The 22,254-nt window shown below is 44.2% G+C and overlaps 1 protein-coding gene across 6 annotated transcripts in view; it reads right to left on the bottom strand.

The window, feature by feature from the left end:
- The window catches only part of TMCC3 (transmembrane and coiled-coil domain family 3), a 286,943-nt gene that overhangs the window by 170,440 nt on the left and 94,249 nt on the right, over nucleotides 1-22,254 (bottom strand). For 2 of the 6 annotated variants that reach the window (XM_061415762.1, XM_061415761.1), the window contains exon 2: nucleotides 2,209-2,303. The exons of 2 other annotated variants lie outside the window; for them this stretch is intronic. The gene's annotated coding sequence lies outside the window, so the exon portion shown is untranslated. Of the gene's footprint in view, nucleotides 1-2,208; nucleotides 2,304-15,832; nucleotides 15,950-22,254 lie in introns of all 6 variants that reach the window. 2 more of the 6 variants (XM_061415760.1, XM_061415763.1) reach the window with 2 other exon arrangements.

Genomic DNA, 22,254 nt, shown 5'->3' on the forward strand with positions numbered 1-22,254 from the left:
ATTTCCCTTTGGGCTGGTTGAAAGATGGAAATCCTGTCTCACCTTAAGACTCTGTAAGTGAACCAGAGTGGCTGGGAGACAGATATGGAGGAGGAACCAAGGAGACTGAAGAAGGAGCTGAAGCAGGAAGACCTAGATTCACAAGCTGCCTCCCACTTATGACACAGTGCTCTGCTGCTGCTGCTGCTAAGTCGCATCAGTCTGTCCGACTCTGTGCGACCCCATAGATGGCAGCCCACCAGGCTCCCCCATCCCTGGGATTCTCCAGGCAAGAACACTGGGGTGGGTTGCCATTTCGTTCTCCAGTGCATGAAAGTGAAAAGTGAAAGTGAAGTCGCTCAGTCATGTCCGACTCTTCGAAACCCCACGGACTGCAGCCCACCAAGGCTCCTGCACCCATGGGATTTTCCAGGCAAGAGTACTGGAGTGGGGTGCCATTGCCTTCTCTGACAGTGCTCTAGGGAAAGCCTATTTATCTGAGCCTCAGTTTCCTCATCTGTGAAAAGGGATCATACCTTCATCTACCAAGGAGGGATTCAGTGCAGAGATTAAATAAAATGAGAACTAATAGTAGCAACAATTCACTGAGTGCATACAATGAGTCAGGCACTGTTCTGTGGAAATTACTGCAATGCACTTTACAAATACCAACTGTAATAACAACTTTAGTGTTGGCCTTTACTGGCAATTCACAGTGTTTCAATAAGTTTAGAGGATATGGACAGGTTTCTTCCACTTTATTCTTAAAATCCCATACTGTTTGAGTACCAAAGGTCTTACCTCCCAAATGCCACTTTTGAGTCCATAAGGATCTTCTTCCCGCCCGTCCTCTCTTCAAGGGATGAGGGGAAAAACTGAACCAGAAGGAAGAGGACAGGGAGCTAATATATATTAATTGAGGCACCAAACTTCCATAGCCAGAAACTTAGCCAAATGTTGGGTGTACAAGGATAATAAATAGGAGTAATGTTAAAATGTATCATTATGCTTTTTTCCACCTTTTGTATTTGAGGGCTGATGGACTGGCAGCGGCAGGGATTTGGAGGCTAGTGGTGACCAGCGCTACAGCCACTACAGCCACTGCTGGTTGCTCCCAACAAGCCACCCTGAGAAGTCAGGTGGCACCTGAGGCATTTCAGCCACTGCCCTCCAGGGAACAGTCCCAGCTGGGCACAAACAGGGACTCAAAGACTCAGCATGTGGGCCGCTCATTCCAGCCACCGGCCACTACCAGCCACACAAACCACGCTTCCTGCTCTTCTCAGGGGCCTTTTTAAGGAGGAGCTGGAGTGCGGACAGGGCTCTGAATGACAGAGACCTCCAGACAAAACCAAATTACCTAGACAGCCGATTTGAGTCGTTGGAGGAGACGAAGCTATTGGATTAGAATAAGATTTGGTTTTCCTCCGCTACCCAAGGAGTTCAAATGAAGCCTGAGTTCACTCTAGAAAAATAAGTTACACTTTCTTTGCAAATACAAGTGGTAAGAGTAAATCCAATATTAATATCCTGCAGCCCTCAGCCATGGTCTGGGAAAGGTTGTAATTATTTCCTCTGCCTGGGAAGCTTTCCCTCACCTTTTTGCACTCCTCTTCCTAGTTAATAGCTTTTTCAGATGCTTGCTTGGAACAACTTCCTGATGGAAACTTCCCTGGAACAACCCTCCCACCCCCAATCCACATCCCCAAAGCCAGGTCAGTGCCCCCCCCCTCCCCCACGGCCATGCTCCCAAGCCTGGCCTCATCAAGGCAGGGACCTCTGTGTTGTAAGTGCTTGGTGTTTTTGTTTTTTTTTTTTTTTTTGCCTCTGCAGCCTGTGTAAACTTTTCAAGTCAAGGACTGTGTCTTGTTCACCACTACATTCCTGGTGCCTAACACAGCGTCTGACAATACATATATGTTCAATACTGATTGACAAGTGACTCACTGATGACCATGCAAGGAATACATACTCCTTAGGTGTCAACAATTTGAATGTGGAAAGACAGCTGTCTGCCAGGGAACGCCAAGCTCAATACAGAAGGGAGAAGAACCTGGGACGTGGCTGGTTAGAAAAGACCTGCTCATTTTGAAAAGGGTCCAGAACTAAAATTATGTTTTTGTTTTGTTTTATTTTTAGTGTAAGGCCACATACATGCCACACCCGGCACCTGGCCAAGCTCCGCCCCTAACTGGATATGGGACTTGGCCCCAGCTCCTCATCACTTACTCAAGTTTCACTTTCATGTAATCCCATCATCAGAGCTTCAGGGTTCTTAAGGGATGACAGAGACTTGAAGAGTCTTCTTTTAATTCTGTATTATACTGAAAATATAAAACAATAAAACGAATCATGCAGGAGTGGAATTTTGGAGTATTTCTTTCTGGTTTTCTACAATGCACATGATTATCCTTTTTGTGTTATATATTCTAACGAGGTCCATGCCCATGGACAGCTGCCACCTCTGGGCACCTCTGCTTCCCCTGCTTCTTCAGCTCCCATTCACTCTAGGGTCCAGTGAGGGCCGTGGCATCTGCGCTGGCTGTCCCCAGGGGCATCAGAGTGTGTACTGTCACTAGGGCTTTTCACATTTGTTTCCAGTATTTGTTGACCAGTCTTTTAAGTGCTACTTAAACTTGTTTTTTTTTTTTTTGAAAAACAAACAAGGGACTTTCCCTGATGGTCCAGTGGTTAAGAATCTGCCTTCCAATGCAGAGCATGGGGGTTCAATCCCTGGTCGGGGAGCAAAGATCCCACGTCATAGGGCACCTAAGCCTGCACAATGCAACTACTGAAGCTCGTAAGCTCTAGAGTCCGTGCTCCACAACAAGAAGAGCCTGCGCACCACAGCTAGAGAGAAGCCCTGCAAGCTGCACCTAGGGAAAGCCTGCATGCCACGACAAAGACCCAGTGCAGCTAAACAAGCAAACAAAGCATAAGCAAGGTGAAGGGAACAGTATAAAGAACCCATATGCCCCTCACCCTTATTTCATATTCTCCCCCACACTGTATGTGTATTGGGAGCGCTTTAAAGCAGACACCATGTACCAAATCTTCAACACCATTTTTAACTGTCCCTGTGCCCTGAAGCTGCCTTTGGAAGGGACAGAACCTCAGAAATGCACAGAATGTATAAAGAGTACCAGTAGGTAAAGGCTGCTTATGGATGTACACGCTCACAGCATCACGCTGATTTTTTTCTCCCTGACCTGCACGAGAGGGAAACCTTGCAAGTAACTGCTTAAAAGCAAACTCAGCAAATGCCTTTGATCCCTGTGAAAACCTTAGAAGGAACCAGGCAATTTTCCAAAAGCACCAGACTTCACACAGTAACACGCCAGGTCAAATGGACATTTCTGCGTGATACCCAGTTATTTCAGTTGTCACCTCTCCAGTTACTTAGTCTCCCTGCTTCATTCCGCCTGGATAGTGGAAAGGGCCACCTGGTTCACTGACTGCCGCTGCCTTTTCTTTTTCCTCACATAAAGAAGAGGGGACTATTAATTACAGGTGTCATGAGAGCAAGTGAGAGCAAGTGATCTTGTCTAGACACAGAGAAAGGGGGCTCAGGGGCCTGGAGGCTGAGCTCTCTGAATATTGACCCACCCAGGGACACAGACACACAGACATAACTGGGACTTGCTCAAGCACACAAAAGCACAAAATGAACAAATCAATCAATCAGTCAAAGCTAAAGAGGCTAGAGGCCCAGTGGAATGAATGCTGGAGCCTGGATCCCCCAGGCCAAGTACTGGGAGCTGCTGCTGCTAAGTCACTTCAGTCGTGTCCGACTCTGTGCGACCCCATAGATGGCAGCCCACCAGGCTGCCCCATCCCTGGGATTCTCCAGGCAAGAACACTGGAGTGGGTTGCCATTTCCTTCTCCACAAACAACTAAAATAAAACCTAAAAGATAACACAGTGAGTTTCAAACATACACCATCGCAGGACTTCCCTGATGGTCCAGGACTTCCCTGATGGTCTGGTCCCTGATTGGGGAACTGGGATCCCACACGCTGCGTGGCATGGCCAAAAAATAAACCCCAAAATATCAACTCAACAAAAGAGTTACTCTCTTTCTTCAACTTAACTTCTAAGTCTTGGTCCTTGGAAGAGTCACTTCTACACAACTAAAATCACGGCATACGGGTACTTTTATACGTGCTCCTCCTCACCTAAAATACCAAACACACGCCCACGTTGCCTGTCTTCCTCAGAATTGTTTTACATAGCTGCATGGTCTGTAGGTATGCCTATAAGCCCAAATGTAATTCTCTGCTCTATTCCTTCCCTCTTTCTTCAGTCACTCATCTTTTGGAAGTGAAGTGAAAATCGCTCTGTTGTGTCCGACTCTTTGCGACCTCATGGACTATACAGTCCATGGAATTCTCCAGGCCAGAACACTGGAGTGGGTAGCTATTTCCTTCTCCAGGGGATCTTCCCAACCCAGGGATCGAATCCACGTCTCCCGTATTGCAGGTAGATTCTTCACCAGCTGAGTCACAAGGCAGGGGGTGCAAAAACTGTTCTTTCGCCTCGTCTCCATCCCCTTCTGCCACAAAGCGCCCATCCCCAGAGGCACCCCTGCTTCCAGGAACTAGCTTGTGCTTCCGCCTCTGTAGGCAACACTCTGCAGCTACTCTCCACCTGGCCTATTCCTACCTCTGTGTAAGGGTTCAGATTAAAAGTCACTTATTCCAGGAGGCTTCCCTGACCCTCCTGATGACCTTAACTTTCTGGACTTCAAAGGTCAAGGTACTCATCACACTCTGTATTGTAACCATTTGTCTAATAGTCTGTTTGATCACTAGAACTGAGCAGAAGTCATTTTTCTGAGCCCGATTAGCCAAGTGGTCTGGTCTCCCTCCAGCCTCAGTTTCCTCATCTGTGGGAGGGGATAATTACGCAGTCTCTCACACCATTCACAAGGATGTGAAAATCACATGAGGCAGTATTGCAAAGATTCTTGGTACAGCATGAAGGGCTGTAAGAATGTTGATAATCATTACTGATTATACATCTGTACTTAATCCCAAGAGATAAAAAGCAGCCACATAATTTTAACTTTTTGAGGATCACAGATGAATAGTGATCGCCAACATTTACTGAAGGGCTCCCCTGGTGGCTCAGCGGTAAAGAATCCACCTGCCAATGTAGGAGACTTAGATTCAATCCCTGGGTTGGGAAGATCCCCTGAAGAGGAAATGACAACCCATTCTTGCCTGGGAAATCCCACGCACAGAGTCTGATGGGCTACAGTCCATGAGTTGCAAAAGAGTTGGACATGACTCAGAGACTAACCACCACCACCACCACTTACTGACTGCTATGGGCACTGTACCAGGCGGTGTATATACATTTTGTCATTGTCTCCTCATGCAAATGAATGGGGTAAGACCTCTTATTGTTCTCATTTCTCAGAGGCTCAGAAGACTAAATCATTTTCCGGAGGACACACTGTTTTAGAATAGGATGCTAAGAACCCATGTAAGCCTCTCTTCAACAAGTGCCCACATTCGTGTCCATAGAAAACAGTGCCCACAATGTCCATAAGTTCATGGGTTCCCTAAAGCCCATGTTCTGTGGGCTGAGCCCTTGTTCAAGGCAGAGAAATGAATTCTGCAGAAAAGTTCAAAGATTTACACACCTCGCAGTTCTGGGTGGTTATGAGAATAAAACCTGTGTCAGCAAGAATTCGAGAGCCTGGGAACAGGTTATAAATCCTGAGGTCTCACCAGACATTGTTGCCTTGGCAATTTAAGTCATTGGATGACTGAAGACTCTTGGCCCAAGAGCCACCTGGCATGAACACTGCACTCTGATAAATCAGGTGCCGGGAGAAGCTGATGGTACCAGCTGTCAAACTCCAGCCACTAGCAGCAACAGACACTTCAGGGTATAAATAGTTTCTGAAGACACTCATGGCTTGATGGAGCCCACAAACTGGAAAAGCATTTGCTAAACAGAATGTAAGCGGTCACAAGGAACCAGAGCGGGAGCAGAAACAAGAGTGTGCGGAACCATCTGGCTTTGGCCTCTTCTAATCTCAGAAAAGCTTTAGAAACTGCGAGGCATCATCATGGGTGTAAGAAGTGCGTGTGGCTCACACCGAGAAGGGTGAGAGACAGCAGCCTGGCCACCAGGCATGGTGAAACCCATCCCTCTGCAGAAAAATCCCTGGGCCTGTGCCACAAGCCAAAATAAGCAATTAAAACATGAAAGCAATCTCGTGGGCCAGGCTGCATTTTTCAGCATGGCACCGCGTGGGCAAAACCTCAGAGACCACCTGGGAATGGACTGACATGAGCCAAACTGGTTGCCATGGTGAAGGCTCCCCGAACCAAGGAGCAAAGGCTTACAGAGTATGTGGCTTCAAGAAAAGCAGCCTGCTGAGTAGTGTGAGGTGTGACGGTCCTCACAAAGACAAGGGTGGAGACCGGCTGTTCAGGTTCTCTTGGAGACAGAAAGGGAATGTGGCTGAGGAACTGGTTGAAGTGGGGTCAGGGGGAGCAGCCTGAGGGAATTCCCCACCCCTGAGACCTGTCACGTGTGGGCACACACACAAAGAAAGGAAACAGACACACACACAAGAAAGGTGCCAAGCAGCCCCCTAAATGTCAGAAAGGCAGAAGCCTCCTTGAAACAAGGTTTGCTTTGCTTTTAACAAAGGGCCTGGGGTTCTCGTGGCGAGAATACTGGAATGGCTTGCTGTTCCCTCCTCCAGTACACAGCGAGGGACAGGGAAGCCTGGCGTGCTGCAGCCCATGGGGTCACAAAGAGTCGGACACAACAAGCGACTGAAGAACTGAACAACAACGTCCTCTATCAGACATTATGTTGGCGCCCCGTAAGTTCAACTTCTATCAGAGCAAAGAGGGAGGAAATTATAGGCCCACACACTTTTACCTTTAATTCTGAGACCCAGAAAGTTCCAAAATATGAAAGCTTTTTTCTAAGTGTGTGTAAATCAATCACTTGGTAACAAAAATCTGACGCCAAGTGACAACGTATTTATAGTCTTCCCTTCTAGCTGTAAGTCATACCACAGATATATCAACATGTCTGATCGCAGAGTGCAACCCCAGCCCCACTGGGGGTCTGATGCAATATAAGATGTAATAAGCCAAGAATTTCCTTTAAAATTTCAGATAACTGATTCTGGACATATATTTCCTTTTCTACACATCGGTAAAAATCAAAGAAATGCTGGACCATTTGGGATGGGATGGATACAATCAAAAAGACAGCTGCAAGATCTCATTTAGACTCTTTGAAGGAACGTGGCTTTGAGGCAATTTGCGTGTCCTCATAGGGTCCATGGACAAGCCTATCCTTATGTTCCAGCCCTAGTTTAGAATTTACCTCTAATGATTAATTCTGTGAAACTCTACCTCTGCACCCAGATAAATTCAAAGCAACACCAGGCTTTTCATGCACACAGCAAAGTTGGGAAGATTTTCTACCATGATGGTAAGGATGGGTAACAAGTCAGCCACTACCTACTCCTCTCCCAAAAGTGTGTGAGCTGAGGACTTGATTCCTTTCATCTCCAAGGGTCCATGATTTTAGAAGAGGAGTATAAAAAAAGCAAAGTTAAAGATGAGGTATTTTCTCAAGGATTCAAAGAGCATTTTCAATGAACAAAAAGACCCCAAGCTTTTCTATCAAAATGATCTGCTTTTCCTGTTTCACAGCAGAAAGATCATTTTGGGCACCTGGAGACAAGGAAAGAGGATCCAAAAAAAAAAAGGAGTAAAGATGGTTTATTAACAAAAAGACTTGGATTCAAAATCACACACCGCCACTTAAGAGCTGTGTAATCTTGGAAAGTTTACATCCCCGAGGCTGAATATCATCTGGAACCTAGAGGAAACAATACTTTCCTCGTAGGGTTTTTATGAGGATGAAATGACATGGAAAACATTCAATATATGGTAGCTATTATTGTGGTTGCAATTAGATTCTGGAACTTGAACAAGGCCTGGCCTCACTTCTTATTTCACCAGATTGCCTGGTTCAGCAGAGTGTAGGGAATACTGACTTCACAAGCACAGAGCCAGTGGCTAATAAACACACATAGCAACAAATCACACTGGTAAACCAATCTCCCTCCGCTAATAACTGCTTCCCAGGCTTCTGCATTTGCTTTGTTAAAGAACTCAATAGGTCCTGAGGGCTATGAAACCAAATCTTCTAGAAAAGGGTGAGTTACATCAGAATTAAAGATTCTGTTAAGGGCCTAGTACTATGGGAGGAACCCATTCAAAGCCATCCTTATTAAAGAAGGCTAAGCAAAAAGCAGTCCATCCTAAAGGAAATCAGTCCTGAATATTCATTGGAAGGACTGATACTGAAGCTGAAACTCCAATACTTTGGCCACCTGATGCAAAGAACTGACTCATCTGAAAAGACCCCGATGCTGGGAAAGATTGAAGGCAGGAGGAGAAGGGGACAACAGAGGATGAGATGGTTGGATGGCATCACTGATTCAGTGGACATGATTTTGAGTAAACTCCGGGAGTTGGCGATGGACAGGGAGGCATGGAGTGCTGCAGTCCATGGGGTTGCAAGGAGTCAGACATGACTGAGCGACTGAACTGAACTGAAGCAAAAACACTAAGTAACTTGGCATGTTTTCTGAGGCTTACCTTACACCCTCCCCTCAACCAATCCTTTCAGGTGACAAACTTTTACTGAGATGCACTATGTACCACATTGAGTGCTGGGGCACAAAAATGAAAACATATGGCCCCTTCCCCTCAGAGAGTTCAGGCTTGCAAGTGAGACAGTTGCAAGAATCAGTTAGTATGGTACATGCTATCAGTGCTAATGAGAAACACAGGTTTATAAACGGACTATCTAACACAAACAAACATCTTTTTGTTTCCTTAATGTAAGATATTTCCATAATGTTGGGATTTTATATAGTGCCCATGGTTGACTTTAGAAATTAGGGGAAATAAAAACTTTACAGGAAAAATAAAGAGCTCAATGATGGAATGATATGACTGATTTTCTAACATTCAAATACAGGGGTGAGTGCCAAAATTCAGCAAAGAACCAGAACTTTGATGGGACCCATGAGAAGAAAGGAGGGCACCCCACACCACCTGGAGGTGAAACTGACAAGTCAGGCTTCCCCAAGAAAGCGGTACTTAAGGTGAGACAAGAACTGAGTGACAGTTTGCCAGTGAGAGTGTAAACTGGAGTAAGTGCAGCCCTTTTAGAGAGCAATCCGGGAATATCTGTCACTATTTAAAATGTGCAGGAACTTCCCTGGTCGTCCAGTGGCTAAGACTCTCTGCTCCCCATGCAGGGGGCCTGGGTTCAACCCCTGGTCAGGGAACTCGATCCCACACGCCACAACAAAGACTGAAGATCCCACGTGCCACAACTGTGAACTGGCACAGCCAAACAAAATAAATATTTTTTTAAAATAAAATGTGTAGACCCCTCCACTCAGATGCTCCTCTTCTACTGAGATGAATGCCAGGAAACATACACAAAGGTCTGTGTAAAAAGATGTTCACTGCATCACTTGGATGCATAAGTGATAAGTATATAATAAGTATATAAAAAGATGACACTGGAAATAACTTGTGTCCACCAAGAGGGGATTCTTTAAATAAAGTGGGAAGTACACCAGAACATAACTATGAAAATATAAAACTTACAAATAGCATATTAAGTTTTAAAAGGCAAGTTACAGAATAGCGTGATCTTATTTTTGTATAAAAAATTTTATATATACTTCATTTGTATATGAATAGGAAAAGTCAGAAAAGATACACAACAAGCCATATTAGGCCTATGAGAGCTGGTAGGGGAGGGAGAGGGGTGAGGAGAGGGAATTTCATTCTCTCACCTTCTCTATATTTACATTTTTATGACAACGTATTTCTTTAGTATTTAAAAAAGTTTTTTTTTAAAGTTTATTAATTGGATAGTTATGAGTACAAAAAAAGCAGAGATTTTACAGAGTGTGTATTCAGAAACAGGCTTCCCTGGCAGCTCAGCGGTAAAGAATCCGTCTGCCAATGCAGGAGATGCAAGTTCAGTCCCTGGATCAGGAGGCTCCCCTGGAGGAGGGCATGGCAACCCATTCCAGTATTTTTGCCTGGAGAATCCCATGGACAGGAGCCCCATGGGCTCCTGTAGTCCACGGGGCCTCAAAGAGTTGGACACGACTTAGCACCTGAGCACATGTGCGTGCATTCAGAAACAGATGGTTGCTATTTGAATACAGGAGGCACCTGAGTGCAGGCGACGGGATCCAGGGGAGGCTTCACAGGAGAGACCGAAATGAGGGGTTCTCCTTGGAGAATGGAGGACAGAGAGTACGGAATGAGTAAACAGCACAAGAACAGAAGAACCGAAGAATGCTCTTCAAACGGACGAGAACAGTGCAGAGAAAAGTGGACCAGGGATTTTCAAGAGTGAAAAGCAGGAAACATCTGAAGAGCAGAGGTATCAACACATCTTTTTATTTTTTAATTTTTTTAACACATCTTTTTAAAGGAGGGAATCTACTAAACAGATTAAAAACTAAATTTTCACTAAATCCCGACTACAACTTTGTTTGCTAAGAGGGAAAGTAGAGGGAGAGAGAAAGTTGTTTTAAATAAAAGAACAATTTAAATTAAAATGCCAATTTATTCACAAATTGTTCCATTACAAATACCAGTGACACAACGGAAAGGGCTTTGAAAGCAAACCTGTAGTTCGTCCAAGATGAGTTTCAGACCAAACCCCAGCCTCTCCCTCTTTCTCCCTGGTGGAGACTCACTTATCCCATTCGTTTTTGGGAGCCCAATCCTTCTCTCAGAAAGATCTAAGGTAAGTGGTTTATACTTCAGTGTGAACTTATAGTCATTCTTACCTTTCAACATATTTTAATTTTAGGTCCTAACTTCCCTGGTGGCTCAGATGGTAAAGAATCTGCCTGAAATGCAGTAGACCCGAGTTCAATCCCTGGGTCAGGAAGATCCCAAGAAGGAAATGGCAATCCACTCCAGTATTCTTGCCTGGAGAATCCCATGGACAAAGGAGTATGGCGGGCTACAGTCCATGGGGTCGCAAAGACTCAAACACAACTGAGCAACTAACACTTTCACTAAATACAAATCCTTAATTTAGAGAGCCAATGTTTTTTAAAGCAATTGTGAACATCAGGCAACAGGTGAAGATGGAGGGAGAAAGTTCCTCATGGCCATGGGTGGAGTCACCTACACTTGGAAGCTAGTCTTCTTTTCATGTCTAAACCACATGGAAACAGCCCTCTCCGAACTGTGAGCTTGGTCCAGGATCCATAGGTTGGATTCTAAAACACTGATGGAGTAGAGGTGGGGATATTAGTCCCTTGTAGCTCATTTCCTTAAAACACATCAGCAAATGAACTGAAGCTATAGCCACTTTCTGGTTAATTTAATCAAGAGACAAGAAAACTAGTGAATTCTGCTGAGAAAGTATCCCTCTGGTGGTTAAATGGTCTCTTGGGCTGTCCATATCCATCAAATTAATTCAATAACCCTAAGCTCTCATTTCACATTGTGTTATATGAATATTACTCTGCAGGTTCAATGTTGATGACCTAATAAGCATCTCACCAGCATTTGTGAATAGCTTGGCAGCTAAAAGGTCTCTTTCTCCCTTCCTAAAGCAGGGTCTAAAACAATGCCCATGGGACCCTGGGGGAAGTACCACAACTACCACAGTTGAAACCCTGCCCCACTTTTAAACAGGGGCTTCAATCGCGAAAAGGTGATGGTTTAAAACGCTTTAAGTTGACTGTATGTTTCCCAATCCAAAAAATAAGTAATTTTAAGGCATCTGGCAATTGATAGGGAGAGTATATATATGAGGGTTAATTGTCCTACACTGCCCATATTTGGAACAATAATAAAAGGGAAAATGAAATAGCAAACATTTTTTAAAGTCTTGCTAACAAGACTAACGAGTAACCATTTCTGACCTATCAGATGGGCAAATTTTTTAAAAACTTTCTTCCAATGTGGGAGAGTATTTAAGAAAGCTGGTGCTGGGCTATCCTGGTGGCTCAGTGGTAAAGAATCTGCCTGCCAGTGCAGGAGACACAGGTTTATCCCTGATTCGGGAAGACCCCACACGCCTCGGAGCAACTAAGACTGCGAACCACAACTACTGAGCCTGTGCCCTAGAGTCTCTGCCCTGCAACGAGAGATGCGACCGCAGTGAGAAGCCGGAGCACTGCAGGTGAACTGCAGCCCCTGCAGAACAAAGACCCAGCACTGCCAAAAATAAATATACATACAATTATTTAAAAAAGAAAGCTGGGCCCGGTGAGAGTATACTTCCTTTCAAAGAATAACTTGAAATTTTGTTCAAAACATCTTTTAATGTGCATATGCTATGATTCAGCTATTTCATTTCTAGGGACGTATTCTAATACAATGAACAAGTATACAAAGAAAGATGGACAAAGATAATCTTTGTAGTGATAACCTGTAATAGTAAAAAGTTGTAAAAATCACAAATTTCCATTAGTAGTGAGCTGTAACTTATGTTATAAAATGGAATACTACACAGTCATTAGCACTGATAATGCAGAGGCATATTGATTCATAAGTAGATTCATAACATGCTAGTAATGACAGAGGCAGGTTATAACACCATATATAGCATGAAATTTCACTTCTGTTAAGCAACACAGACACACATATACAGAATATAAATTGAAAAGTGTTAAGCAATTTATACACACATACATCCTAAACTATAAATTGAAAAAGTACAATTCTCTTCAAAATATGCTAGCATAAACTGTGATATACAGATGTGTGAGTTTTAATTTATATCCTACAAGTAAGCGCTTATTTAGCATCTTAAAGACTTAATTATATGTTGGGGCTTCCCAGATGGCTCAGTGGTAAAGAATCTGCCTGCCCATGCAGGAGACACGGGTTTGATCCTGGGTCAGGAAGATCCCCTGGAGAAGGAAATGGCAACCCACTCCAGTATTCTTGCCTGGGAAACCCATGGACGGAGGAGCTCAGCAGGCTACAGTCCATGGGGTCGCAAACAGTCAGACATGACCTAGTAATGACCAGAACAACAAATCACATGTTGACATGTCTATTATAAGGCTTCAATTACTTTTATTTTATTTATTTTATTTTATTTTATTTTATTTATTTATTTTATTACTACAACTGCTCGCCCCGGTCCAGGTGTGAGAATCAGGCGAGCCCAGCTGCCTCTGGCCCTCCAGCTCGTGTGGAGGTGGGTTCTGTGGTGTGAGCAGCCTGTGAGGCCAGCTGAATCCCACAGCTGCGGTGCTACAACTGCTCGCCCCACATGCTTCCATTCAAGGTGCTCCACTTAGGGTCTGGAAGGCCGGGAGCTGGGGGCTCACCGGCAGTTCCCAGCGTGGCTGTGTGCCCATCTGGTGATGCACGGTTGTCCCTGTAACAGGATTTGGTCCAGAGAACGGTTTTTGATTTACCCTTCTACCTCTTTGGGAAGCTGTGGCAATGGTCTTTGCCACAGGCCTCGCCATGGTCCTCACCTCCAGGGATCTGTAATCATTGGAGGCTACTGATACCTACCAAGCATGACCTTATTAATTGTGAACTACTGAACTGACTTTGGTCACCGTGCAACCAAGGCTGTCGTATGCCGGAAATGCAGCAGTGATTACCTACAAATTGTGGGACACTGAGACTCCTGCCCACCCTTCTCCAAGGTGCTTTCTAATTTTTCCTGTAATGAACAGGCAGTATGTGTTTTCTAAGTAATAAATAAATAAAAGGAAAACAAACTGCACAGACTGCACTGTCACCACCTGCTGGCAAATACTTAGAAGGGCCACTCAGGTTAATGCAGACTCATCACCAGTAAGCAGCAGGGCTGAAGCTCTACTCACTGGCTTCAAGTCATTTTCTACTCAGGAGTGTAACATTTGGATTGTTCTGGAGGGGGAAAAAAAAATCACCTATTGTGATGGACAGCATACTTTAAAGTAGGAAGCTCTCTTTAAGCAAGCTGTGTTAAAAGAATTCTGACTTTTCCGAAGAAAAATACAGTTCCATTGACTGTGGTTTAAGTATAAAGAAAATCATACTCTGCTGGATGTAACATTATTAATTTGGTCATCTGTCAAATAGTCCACATGTTCTTAAATGCATCCCTCCCAACTATCAATATGTAAAGCAAAATACATGTCTACTGGACCCGTCTTCACAAAAACATCTATTACCTGATGACTGTAAGCTGAAAAAGGAAATGGCAACCCACTCCAGTACTCTTGCCTGGAAAATCCCATTAACAGAGGAGCCTGGAGGGCTACAGTTCATGGGGTTGCAAAGAATCAGACATAACTTAGCAATGAAACAACTATTGACTATAAGTTAGGTCTATATTCTATAAGATGTCAATCCACATCACCACTTGACTTTTTCCCATTGCTGATGGCATTCCCACGCTTCCTTCAGCACCATCTATTGCCACAGCTGTTTGGCACTGTCTGAACAGAAGGCGTAAAAACAGCCCTTACTACCACTACCCATGTGCTGTGTGATCATCTGGGAGTTTCCTTCACAAAGCACCATCCCCAAACAAAATGTTCTCCTTTATACCTTCATTCACTCTTTTCTTACCACAGGATGGCATATCTTTACCGTTGCCTGTCCACCCCACGCCATCTTCTTGAGGCCAGTATCAAATATCAGTAAAGCCTTGTTTAATTTATCCCCCAAGAAGTAAATGTTTCTTGCTCTGTGGTCTTGGAATACTGTGTTGGTCTCTTTCTAGCAGTACTTGCTTCATCCTAACTTAGACGATACTGTTGCAAACGTGAGTTGTATGAACCAGCCGACATGCACACTTAGCGCTCATGGAGCACCCCCCGCCACCATGATGTTTGACAGGGGTGCCGTAAGTATCCACTGAGTATTTGCCAAGTTGAAAGTGTGAACCTCTGAATATATGGCTCAGATCTAAATAGCCACTGACTTGGATATGTGTGAGCACACTCTTCACACACATACAAACACACATATACACCACGGATATAACCAGCTCAGGTGGTGAGAGATGATACCAACCACAGTAAGAATGCCACCGAGGTCAGCAGCTTCACATGCAAAGCCAAAACAGTGCCATGGGCTACACCCAGTTTAAATCATTTTAAGGACCTGGTTCTTTGGCTGTTTTTAATCAGGGGGTCGTCAAAATGGACTCAATCAGTAAGGCTATAATCTCTTCAGTCTTAATATCTCTGCTGAATTTCTAACAGGAATATCAGTATCTTAGCCTCAGGGTTCGGGTTCTGTAAGCAAAGCCAATTCCGCACAGCCACAGATGGCAGGAAAAGGCAGCAGTTACAACAGCTCCATGACGGGACGGCCTTTCCCCAGGCTGCTCTCTGGGCAACAGGGCCTCCTGGTGGCACAGGACTCGTGCGTGCGACCGGCCACAGGTAACCGCCTCCCTCTCCCTGCCAACCTCTGCTGTCTTCCCTGCCCGACTCCCATCACCCCAGCTCAGGAAACAGGAAGGCTGCTGCCCTCAGAACATCCATCCTGCCAGTTCAGCCCATTCCACCCTGTCCTCTCTCCAATGGAAGAGGATGCTACAAGGACACCCCACCCCACTTCCAACCATCTCTCTCTCCCATTACACCCCTCACACACTACTCATCATTTCTATAAATTATTTACACATCCTATTAATAAATATGTTACTTGGAATCCTTGCTTGAAATGAATGGAAAACAGACAAATCCTTTTAACAGGGAGGATGGGGAGCAAGGGCCCACTGTGAGCGTGACACACACACACTCAGTGGTTATTCACACAGAGGGCACACAAGACTGTACCTGCAACTGTTAATCCACTCTCCACACTTGAAGGGACTACAGCGGTCCTCTAATTTCAGGAGGGCCCAGACTTTCGGATTCCAAGGCAGGTGCAACTCTGTCCCCCACACGATCATCCTACATAATTAAAAGGGAAGGAACAACATGGAGCTGCCAGTACTCTATTTTACCAATTTTGGGACTTTTAAAAATCACCATCTCTTTTGGAAAAGGATTCTTTAGTATCACAAAGGAACATGCTACCAGAATGACAATGATTAAATTTAGCTTTATGAAACTGACTTCATTGCATTTCCTCGGTCATGGACCTGAGCTGGTTTGGGGATAGACTAATAGGAATCAGTGACCTAGATTGTTCCAAAGTTTCAGATCCTCCAAGAACCAAAGTTTTAGATGTTAAAGATATTATATCATTACTGTACATTATTTCAGTACAGTTAATATTTTTGATTAAATAAACTCACATTTTTAGTTTTCTTTTAAAAGAAAACTATAGATCATGTCCATAAAGGAAAAATCAATATCACTTGCCACAAATAAAAGCAACCACAAATGAATGCAATAAAAACAAAACATGTTATTAAATTCCAGCTAGATACTATTGCCTGGTCTCTCTCTGCACTGCCAAGGGAGATTGGCAAGTGTTAGAGCTGTTATTAAAGACTATCATTAAAAAAGCTTTCTCTTTGACAAGATCAGAGGGTTGAAATTAAATTGAAAAGAAATTACTTTCACACAAGGTGATGCAATATTATTTAGTGCTAGATCCAGGCTCCATCTAAAATCATCTCTAGTGGTTCATGTCCTACTCAAGAGGCATACTAATCAAGACACTTTGGTGGCTGAATCTCATTCATTCATTCAACACACTTCCTGAGCACCTACTACGTTCCAAGCAAGGTACACAATAGAATGAACAAAACAAACGTGGTACGTTTCACAAAAAAGCTCACCTTTCAGTGGTGAAACCTACATTAAACAAACGGCGACACAAAGTGTATTTGTGGGGACTTCCCGGCTGGTCCAGTGGTTAAGACTCCATGCTTCCGCTACAGGGGGCATAGGTTTGATCTGTGGTCAGGGAATTAATATCCCACGTGCCACACAGTGCAGTCAAAAAATGAAAAAAAAACTCAAAAAAAGTATATTTGTGCTGTTTTATATAAATATATGTAGATACGTGTAAGATATATCAAAATATGATATGCCTGTGATAAGGTTGTATACACACACACACACACACACACACAAACATGCCTTTATTTGTTAAGTGCTATAAACAAAAAAGGGCTTCCCAGGTGGCACTAGTGGTAAAGAACCCACCTGCCAATGAAGGAGATATAAGACACAAGGGTTCGATCCCTGGGTCGGGAAGATTCCCTGAAGGAAGACACGGCAACCCACTCTAGTATTCTTGCCTGGAGAATCCCATGGACAGAGGAGCCTGGCAAGCTACAGTTCACAGGGTCGCAAAGAGTTGCACAGAACTGAAGCAATTTAGCAGGCATGCATAAAGAGAAAAGAACAAGGTGTCATGGTATAGTTTTATTAGTAAGACTCTAAACAAGGGGTTCAAGAAAACCCTATGTGAATGTAACAATTAGGTTGAGCCTATAGGAAGAGCAAGATTTAGCAGGCTGAAAGTGTCGGGGGAGGGGCGGGGGAGAATGCGTGGGGCATTCTAGGCAGAGGTAACCATAGTGTAGACAAGAGCTTGGCTCCTCTGGGGAACTGGAAAAAAGAAGCGCGGCTGGAATGCAGCAAGTAGAGGAAGAGTTTTCCAGCCTCTGTCGAGTGATCAGAACCTTTCTACCTCTCTCTGCAAAGATCTCTTCCATTCTTACACCGCTCCCCAGAAATGTCTCCTTTTACTAAAGAGAAACCCATCTCTCTGCCTCATTTAATGAGTTTACACATTAATATAGCAGTTCAACCCTTTGCCTCACAGACAGAAAAAAATTCAACCCTTCTTCCACATGGGAGCCCATTATATATCTGCAGAGAGCTAGCATGTTACACCTGAAACTTCTCTTCCAAATTAGACAACACCCAAGTTTCTGCGCTACATGTGGTCTGTGTCACTCTTGCATGGAAGGTAGATTTTCCAAGGCCCATTTCTGTCATGGCATTAGAATTTCCCTCTCCACATATAATCCAAAGTTTGTTTTCAGCCTTGGGTATTCTTTTATTTTGCTCTGTTAGAAACAGCTTTTCTGGATAATACCCAAATAAGTTAAGGTCAGGCCTGAATTTCTTAAGAACTGGGAAATCTCAAATGTATACCATCATTAATATTTATTTCTTCTTTCATGTCTCTTTCCCACATCTTGGAAGACACATTTCATTTGTAGGGGTGGGCTAAGGATCTTTTTCAAATAATGGAGTGGCAATAGATTCTGATCTAAACTGAATTCAAAGATATCATACTCAAAACTTGCAGTATAAAAAAACACACAAGTTATTATTGCTCAAACTGACCATCCATTTATTTGGAAGACTCTGGGAAGGTGCATGTAATGCAAGAAAACTGCTCTGGATTGCTTCACATCCAGCCCCAGACTCCCTGGAAACTAGGGTGAGGTTACAGGGACAGTGCTGTGTAAGCAGGGCACTCTGCCAAGCAGGGCTCACATATCTCCACTTCAAGACTGGAGTGGAAAAACAGACCAAAACTCTCATGAATAAATAGTGTATCCTTGGCATGCTGGATGAAAGTTAAGTGGCCTTTAACACAATTTATCCAAATAAATTGGCATCTCTCAGTATTCCTACCCGCTGCCTCCCTGCCCTCTCCCCTCTTATCATATTAGGTCCAATTTCTAGCTGCTTCCTGTTGCAAGGTGAATTGTCCCAGGGAAAAAAGGTTACTTCCACGTGATCTCTTATTCCTGAAGCTTCTTTCACTCTGTGGCTGTCATATTACCCATTACCCCTTCATCAGGTGAGGCCCTGTGGTCTGAGGAAAAGCAGAAGAAATTCAAAGGCAATGAGCTGCTTCTTCCCTATTAGTCCTAATACCTTTGGGGTAGGTAGTGGGAGATACTGAATAGAACAGAGAAAGTCTATCTTCTCATTAGCCTGCCCATCACAGCTCTCCTTCAGCATGTAATCTGAAGAAGTACCATGCAGGTATGAGTAAAATTGTATCACCAATAGCATTAAAGCTTAGTGAATTTAAGTGACAGATGAAAGGGCTTCTCTGTCTCACCAGAAGCAGCCGACATGTAAAGCTGTAGGGAACAGTGTTCCCATTAAAATACCAACTCCTAGAGGGCAGAGGGGGCTTCCCAGGTGGCGCTAGTTGTAAAGAACCCACCTGCCAATGCAGGAGACATAAGAGTTGCGGGTTCGATCCCTGGGTCGGGAAGATCCCCTGGAGGAGGGCATGGCAACACACTCCAGTATTCTTACCTGGGAAATTCCATGGACAGAGGAGCCTGAGAGGTTACAGTCCATGGGGTCGCAACAAGTCAGACACCATTGAGTGACTAACACTCACACTCGCTCTTTCTTCCACTTTACCCTTCCCTTCCCTGAAAAGACACTGTTTTGGTGAGACTCTAATGTTGTTTTCCTTTTTCCTTTTATTTTCGTGCTTTTATATTTGATGTTTAAAATCATCTTCAGGAAAATTCTAGGGGAAAAAGTGAAAGTGTGTTTGTGTAAATTGACACCAGTTGCTATAACAGATAACTCCCCAATCTTAGTAGCTTAACACAATCGATCTTCCCCTCAACTCATATAAATTCCCAAATGAGTGTTCTTTTTTTTTAAATTGGAGTTTAGTTGCTCTACAATGTTGTGTTACTATCTGCTGTACAGCAAAATGAATCAGCCATACATAGACACAGATCCCTCTTTGTCACCACGGAGCACTGAGTTCCCTGTGCTACAGAACAGGTTCTCATTAGTTATTTATTTTATACATGCGTGTGCTCAGTTGCTCAGTCATATCTGCCTCTTTGCTACCTCAAGGACTGTAGCCCACCAGGCTCCTCTGTCCATGGAATTTTTCAGGCAAGAATACTGGGACAAATTGCCATTTCCTACTCCAGGGGATCTTCCCAGCCCAGGGATCGAGCTCACGTCTCCTCCGTCAGCAGGCAGATTCTTTACTACCGTGCTACCTGGGAAGCCCATTTTATACACGGTACTGTATCCACGTCAATCCCAATCCCCAAGTCATCCCACTCCCCTTTTGCCCCTTGGCGTCCATAATTTCCTTCTCTATGTCTGTGTCTCTATTTCTACTTTGCAAATAGGCTCATCTGTACCACTTTCCCAGATTTGTTAAGTCTGCAACCCAATTTAAAAGCAAACTATGCCATCCAGTAAGCTTATTTCCTTAGAAGACATTATTTTAGAAAGTGCAGAGCAGAATATAATTTACAAGTCATTAAGAAAAACACCCTCTGCTGCTTTCCTAGCAAAACACTTCCCCACTCCTTGCTGACAGATGACTTCAAAACAGCCTCTGAAAGGAATCTTAACAACTGTGAGCAGTTGAATAGTGAACAGCACAAAGAAAGGAGGGTTTATTATGCATTTGTTTGCTTCTCAAGAAGAAGACTTAGGAGAGATTTTCTGGGGGCTCATCTTCCCCCAAATTTTTATTGATGCATGAACTTCAAACTCTTCATTGTAAAAATTTCAAAAACACAAAAGAGAGAGACTAAAGAGATGAAGTAACTCTTTCAAGGTTTCCCAGCAACAGAGGCAGGATGTGAACCCAGGTCTAGTTAACTCTGCAGTCCAAGCCCTTAATGGTGCTACCACCCTACCACCTTCTGTTGACATGTTCATTGGTTCCAAAGTACAGGTGAAGGTTAATGTCCTTCTGAATCTAGTGTGTGTTGAGGATGGGAATAGATGGGAAAGGATAGAAGGAACTCTCCCGCCCAAGGTCTGGGGAAATCCCTGGGGCAGACAGGGACCCTGACAACAATTTACAGACATGACCTCGAGGGCATCAGCTTTCCCAGACCTCACCGGGAACCGCAGTAACCAACACCTATTCTGGGAAGTCCCTCTAACCAGCAGGCCACTCCAGGCTGTGGGTTCCTGTGGACCAGCCCCTGGTGCCCTGCTGAGTCAGAACATTCCCAATCCCACTAGGAAGAGGTGGATTATCAGACAAGTGTTGCTGAAGCAGACAGATGGCAAATTCAGACTATATAATCTGAAGTAAGATTACTAAAAGGATTGTTTACAAAGTTGTGGGTAGGGTATGGGGCCAAAACTCATGACCATAGGGACAGTCACCACCCAAGGCTCGATAGAGAGAAGGAAGGAACTGCTGAAGTCCCAGGAGGGAGGAATATGGAGACTCTCCTTCACCAGAGCTGAAACCTGTGGTCAAGGTGGACTCAGGAGCCAGAGGGGACTTAAGAGGGAGGAAGCTGGGAAAACTTACTTTACTATGAATCTTCTCTCCCAACCACTCTCACTGGCCTCCCCGCTGGCTGAAACCAATGGGGAAACCAGAGGATGAGGGAGCCTGGTAGCTGGTTCACAGTTCATCTCCCAGGACTCAGAGCAGGATGGAGAAGGAGGGCTGGGGCTGCCGGTGAAAGCTGGCAGGACACAGGGGCTCACAGCCACCTTCCTGATGGTACCAAGCCACGGCTTAAGTGGACACATACTCGGCAATGCCCAGGACTCTAGCTCTCCAAACATTCAATGGGCCGCCTTCTCCCCACATCTGCCTACAGTGGCTCAGAGCAGCTGAAGCGATCAGAGCACACTGCTCCTCAGTTCAAAACCTTCCAACATTGTCCACCTCATTCAGAATAAATCCAAGTCCCAGAATGGTCTGTGAAGCTCTTTATAAGCTGGCTTCTGCCGCCCTCTCTGGTCTTACTGCCTGACTCACACGTGTAAACGTGGGTGTGTACTGAATGAATTAATGAACACGCACAAGCATGAGAGACAGAACTGCTTCATTTCAGCTGAGCTCTGCTTCTGAGTTCTCACCTCAGTGCCCCAGAGCACTTGGCCAAGCCCCCTAGCAGAGCTGCACTTTCATCACACCTATTGTTAATGGTTTTTCATAACTATCAAGGTAATTCACGTTCATTGTAGAAAAAGAACAAAAATTTGAAGATTAATTCAGCCACTGTCAACAGAGCTTTTATGCATATATTTAGTATACAAAACTGGTATACTATTATGATTTTGAGGGTTCCAAAGAATAGCAAGAAGAGATAAGAAAGCCTTCTTCAGTGATCAATGCAAAGAAATAGAGGAAAACAACAGAATGGGAATGACTAGAGATCTCTTCAACAAAATTAGAGATACCAAGGGAACATGTCATGCAAAGATGGCCTCGATAAAAGACAGAAATGATATGGACCTAACAGAAGCAGAAGATATTAAGAAGAGGTGGCAAGAATACACAGAAGAACTGTACAAAAAAGATCTTC

Source organism: Bos javanicus, chromosome 5 (genome assembly GCF_032452875.1).
Source record: "Bos javanicus breed banteng chromosome 5, ARS-OSU_banteng_1.0, whole genome shotgun sequence".
Taxonomy (NCBI): domain Eukaryota; kingdom Metazoa; phylum Chordata; class Mammalia; order Artiodactyla; family Bovidae; genus Bos; species Bos javanicus.